We start from the raw sequence: 6,360 nt of genomic DNA on the forward strand, positions 1-6,360 counted from the left end.
GTTGGATTTATTTTAATATGAAACTTGTTTTTTTATTTATTTGTTTTCATTATTCAGTAACTTGCATGCTAGTTTGATTTAGTCGTAACTGTGCGGAGAGTTTCCAGGAGAAGCAGGATAGACTTAGAGATCATGTAGGAGTAGTTTGTTTTAGTAGTTCCTTGTTTGTAGCCATTTTTCTTTATCTGCATATTCTATATAGAGTACTTCATGAAATAAGAAATATGAACACAGCTTCATGCAAGTCTCTTTTGTTTTTTTTCAGTTTACGTTCAAACAATTGTATCTGCATAGTTTCAGCTTATTTGTTTCCAATAATAGCTTTATGGACCTACACTTTGCCCACTCCTGAGTGCATGTTAATGTTAGTGTGCAAACTCTAATTTTTCTCTTTTTTAATGAATGACTGACAGATGGTTGCAGAGAATCGAGAATGGACAGGTTAGTTTTCAAATTGACATAAATGTCTTTTGATTGTCTGGGGTTGTAGAAACTAGTGTTTCTCAAAGTGCGAATTCCCTTGCAGATAACCGTTGATGGCACGATTGTTACAGACCCTATCAAAGTTCTAAGGTATTGTGGTATATTGGTTTGATTTAGTAGTTAGTACATCTTTGTACTGTTTTTTGATAAGCTTGATACTAGTGCTGCTTCAGAATTGCAATATCATCGAATTCCTTGGAGAGAACCTGATGCACCATACTTGCTTGGAGTTCTATTTGAAGATGATCATTTGGTATATAACAAACTTCAGTCTCATCGTCCAGAGTATAATATATATAGTTGCATATTTTTTAAAGTTTAAAGTCTATGTATGCAGATTAATAGGAAGTTAAATAGGGTGCATTTAAGTCTTATCAGATATTTATCTGAATTTATTGTTTTATGGCCTTTCTTTGGTTCTCCTTCTGTTTCCCAGAAGAAGTTGTATTGTAATCTTCTATTTTACTTTAGGGTCCACAAGTATGACGAAAAGAAAAACCCTTTGCAAGCTATCTTACAAATGTGGCTCTAATGAGATGATTTGTGTGTAAACATAAGATATATAGATGTCAGGTTCACTTATTTGATGGTTTCTTGTTTAATGTTGAGGTGTATATATTGTATGCAGATTGCACTAGACAAGCCATCCGGTCTCCAAGTTTTACCGGGAGGACTATTCCAGCACCGGACTGTTTTGACTCAATTACAGTGGCACGCAATCAAACAAAGTTCTATATTTGCATGTCAACAGACAAACCCTGTCCCTGTTCATCGTCTTGGAAGAGGTACATCAGGTATGTTCTCAGTATCATATCTGTATCTGACCAAATTAAGCACAATTAAGATTATAGTTGAAATTTTGTATTTAATTAATAAAATAAATAGTATGAAATAATATTGATGATTTTCCGAAGTATATGGCCGGAGATAATAATGGTTAAAAGGTACCATTGTACTTTTAAGAAATGCATTCATGTATTTGGATTTTGGATACATTACTTTATAGTTGGAGGACGGCAAGAATTTCTTTTATTTCTTGCCTCATAACCTATGGAGGCTGTTAGACTATTGTGACTTATTTGTGGATAATATTCATACTAAATCTTTACTTGTGGTGAATTTAACTAATTTTTAATCTTTTTATGTAAAATAAAAAATGGTAATCCTGCAATTGTCTTCCCCCTCCCCTTTTTTTGTCTTAGGAATATTGCTTTGTGCAAAGACAAAGCTTGCAAAAGCTCGTATATCCGCATATTTTGCAGATGGAACCTCAACTCTTGGGAGTACTTGGTCAGAGACATGCTATACTATTTTCGTGCACTTAAAAATGCTTATTTGTGATTGATGTCCAAGTGCAATTATGTCTTACCTCTAGAAAATAGTCAAATGATAGTATTTTCTTATTTTCGATCAGTTGTTTGATTTAGAAAAATATATTACTGATTTATTTATTTATTGGCTCCATTTGTTTACAGGAAAATAACCTGAGTTTGGAAAATAAGTTTTTGGAATATTATTTTCTAAGATCCCACAAGATTTTCTGAAAAATAATTTAGATTCCTTTGTAAAGTTCTAAATCATTGTTTTAATGAACTGTTCCAAGAATCTGGAAATTGTTTACCCTAATATGATAACAGTTTCCGAATATCCTCCTTAGAAATACATTTTATTATATTTGAACTACATAGAAATACGGATTCTGTTTGTCTTAGACCAAACAAATGGATAATCAGAAATTTGTTTTAGCCAAATTAAACAGACTTTAGAAGATCATTAAAATATATTCTGAATCGATATTTTTTGCGAAACTGATGTAGCTCAAGTCCAAAATATTTACGTGCATGGCATGCTCACGTAAAATAAAATAATTGTATGAAGTTGTTTTTGTTGGTGGCTGTTGACAACAAATCTTCCTGTAGTTGTGGACCCTTGGGAGTTAAGTTCATCTGTTAATATATAAGTTTAAATACTGAATCTTTTCTTTCAGTACGTGGCAACCACGTAGTATAGATAATAGTATAGATGAGTGTTTTAACAATATACCTTTTAAGTTTTAACAGTTTATTATATAACCTTTAAAAGCAAATTTATTAATAATATAACAACTGTTGTTTGGGGTTCTGAAAAAGTAGTGCTTAACCAAATTATAAATTATACTCCATTCTAATTATTATAGTAAGCCATAAATATAAACATTCATATCGCGAAGTTTTAAAACACTATTGGGAGGACAAAGCTGGATTTTATTTCTATCTTGGGAACAAACATTTTTAATTATTTCGAGTAACCGGGAAGCGTGGAACATCCTCATATTTCTTCCTTCTTTCTTTTTTTCCCATAAAAGTAGGTGATTAAGATTAAACAGAAAAGTTTTACTAAAGATTAAACATAACTTATTGAATCTAATTTGAATTTATATTTCAAAATGTTATATAATCTATTACATTTTTTATATACATTTTTAATTACTCCTGTAGTTTCATGTTAGTAATTTCATCATATGCGTTAAATATGATTCATTAAATAATTCATATACTAGTTATTAAGCGTATCAAAATTATATATTATTAAGAGTATCAAAATTATATTTTTTAAAAATAAATATATTATCAAATTAATAAATTATTTGCAAGATAAAATCTTGGACATATTATATATTAAACTTACAAAACAATTTATTTGTTAACAACTAATTTAGTTTATAAGTTGAAAATCGTATGAATCAAAACTATTGGTTGAAATCATTTTATAAAATATGCGTAGCTAGTTATAAATGCATATCTTGTAATCTATATTGGTCAAAATCATTTCGTTCATATCGCTTCAACTTCATATTTGAGTCGTTGAAAGTATTTATCATGCGGTTCATATTGGCGATCCACGTGATAAGTTTTAATTGGTCAAAAGCATTTTGTGCGGATTGCTCTTGCATCATATCTGAGTCATTCATTAAAATTGCTTATCATGTGGTCCATATATTCGTGGACAGCGATCCGCGTGATAATCTTTTATTGGTCAAAATTGTTTTGTGCGGATCGCTTTTGCATCTTGCATATCAAGCGATCCATATTCGTGGTACACGTTCAATTCTGATCTTAACCGTTGGTTGATTTTTGCACAACTCATGTTACTCCTATAAATTACTCATCTTGTTATCCTCGTGTAGAACTTGTATCTTAACTCTTTTTCTCTCCCCCTACTTCCCATTTAACACATCTCTTTAATTCTTTCGGTGAACTTTCTATATCCTTCTACAAGTTTATTGTTAAATATTCAAACGTACGCTCAAAAATCATGCATCCTGTAATTTTAAACACTATTTATCCCTCAAAATTTGAGTAGATCAAAGAGGATTGTTTATGATACATCAAAAAAAATTCTAGGTGGAGAAAGACTTTGAGGGAGCGGTATCCAATTCTTCCTCCAATGCTTCTTGGACTAAACGCACTTCCCTTGATAACATATTTATTCTAGTGTACGCCCTGTCAGAAATCACTAATGAGATTTTCGACAACTAGGACTGCAACTTCTTCATACTTACATGCCATAAGCAGAGCTGTGATCCCAACTAGCTGGAGCTTTTTACGTACCACAGGGTGAATGGCCAAGAACCTATCAATTAGATTCACAGTCAAGTACAGGGTCTCCTGCATCAGCTCGAACTTAAAGTGGATCTGCTCATTCCATGATATAGTTAACAATGTTTGCTGTATAGTACTTCAAATTGTAAAAGACAATAATGTTTAACACCAACCTCAATTGAATAGTAAATTGCAGTATTTACTTGTAAGGTAGTTTCATGGTTCTTATATGTTTTTTTATGTTTTCATGTAACTATTTTCATATAAAGGAGGACTTTCCATTTCAATTGTGTAGTTTTTCAACACTAGTTATGCCGTGCTCTTGCTGATATTGACATCACTGCTATTCTTCCAAACATATTTCGCTGATAAAGTTCCCAAATTTCTTGTTGAACATAAAAATTTTGTAAACAGTTTAAGTATAATCTGCACATGTATACATACAGGTATTTTTGATCTCTTGTTGCTACATATGCAAATTTTATTGCAGATATCCTGTCCCTCTTTGCAATTATGACTAATACACATGTAATTAGTATACATAAAGAAATAACAATTGTAGATACATTAAAAGATGACAAATGCAGATTTCCTATGTCGGATGCACATATAATTGTGCTTCCTTATTTGTAATTATTCAACAGTCAATATTTTTAATTACAAAGTACATTCGTGAAAAAATTTAAGCATGTTACTAAGCAATATTAGCAAATTTACTTGTAAACAAGTTGCAATTACTTTGAAAATTGATAATACCTTTCAAGATATGTAATCCTACGTTTAATTGATAGCAACTCAATTAATTACATAAACTATTTCAACGTATTGATAATGATAACCAATAAGTATAATGCTAATAGATTCAAAAACTAAAGACATGTCGAGAATTACATGAACCCGTATTAATAGGTAAATACTAATAAATCCAGGTCAAGTAACTAAGACAAAGTTTTTTTTTTGCCCAGTAATTAACACAATGTTAATATAATATAAAAACAGCCATAAAGTACATGTAAGAGTTCCTAATTTCATCGTAATAAAATCAAATCCCAACAAATTTCCCTATCGCACAGTAATTAGTACAGCGATTTAACAATACTAAGAACTTCTTCTTGATTCTCACCCTGCTGAATATAACGTTTAGCCAGCTCTAACCTATCTTTTTTCTCGGCCATGTTGCTTAGCAGGCGATTTATCTTTTCCCGAGCGTACTGTGTTAAACTCATATTCAACAGCATTACCCTTCTTTTTTGTAATCTTTAAGTTTTCTCGCATGCCCGATTTAACCAAAGCATAATGAAATCGATACTGGCTAATTCTTACCGCTGGAGTAAGGATGGAAGACGGGTCTTGAAAGCGAAAGCAGATGGAAGGCTTACAGCATGTTCCATAGTAGTGTCCGAGAAGAGTGCGTAAATTGACAAGGCTGCATGATTCTTCTGGGGTTATTTTTGGGCTTGGCATGACAGGTTTCGAAGTGTTGGTGCTCTCGCTTATAGTGAGGTTCATTAAGGCATTGATGGGAGGGCTAAAAGAATCTGTTATTGTGAGTTTTTCGAAAGCTGCGATGGCAGGAGCTACGTAATCCATCTAGAATGAACTCAATAGATGCTCAGAATTTACTTGATGATGTACGATCAAGGCTTCATACAATATATATTTATAGAGACTTTTAATAGTCCGACTATGCTTAGGAATCAGGCTCCTCCTGTCCTGTGGTTACCGATCGATCTATGGTTTGGATTTAACATTTAACTAAAGTAAAAAGCCATGCTAGGCACGGGTCTCTATTTTTATTGAAATATTATTTCGAACGAATTTACGTCTATGAGAAATTAATTTTCGAATACAAGAAATGATTATTTTAACTTTATTTTATATTCATACATCAATTACGTAATAATGAATGATATATTTTTATAAATTTAATTACATTTCATAAAAATTTAAATAAATAAATATGCAATTAAAATGAGATGACATAAAGGTCATAACTGTATTTTCTTAATTTTTTTTCTTTTCAAACGTATAGACAACTTAAGTGGTGAAAATTTATTTTTGTCGTGCAGTTTGATTCTGACTCACCCCTGATAATTTTAATATTAGATACTTAGTTTAAGGCAGATAAACATAATTACTAATAAAATTAAAACTATACTATTATCACAAAAATACTTGAAGTTTGTTTATAGGGATATGCATTGGGCCACATCGTGATCAGGAAGTGTTATTTGATCCCCAAACTCACCCTACACCCCGAATGAATATTCTATTCCTTTCCAGTCCTCACTCGACT

At 31.5% G+C, this 6,360-nt stretch overlaps 1 long non-coding RNA gene across 1 annotated transcript; it reads left to right on the forward strand.

The window, feature by feature from the left end:
- The first annotated feature begins 284 nt into the window (after positions 1-284).
- On the forward strand, positions 285-1,927 carry LOC141700407 (uncharacterized). The gene is made up of 5 exons (XR_012566318.1): positions 285-441; positions 527-573; positions 657-736; positions 1,112-1,277; positions 1,686-1,927. It is a non-coding gene; the product is annotated as an uncharacterized LOC141700407 (long non-coding RNA).
- The last annotated feature ends 4,433 nt before the right edge of the window (positions 1,928-6,360 follow it).

The sequence above is a fragment of the Apium graveolens genome, unplaced genomic scaffold (genome assembly GCF_009905375.1).
Source record: "Apium graveolens cultivar Ventura unplaced genomic scaffold, ASM990537v1 ctg23, whole genome shotgun sequence".
Lineage (NCBI taxonomy): Eukaryota > Viridiplantae > Streptophyta > Magnoliopsida > Apiales > Apiaceae > Apium > Apium graveolens.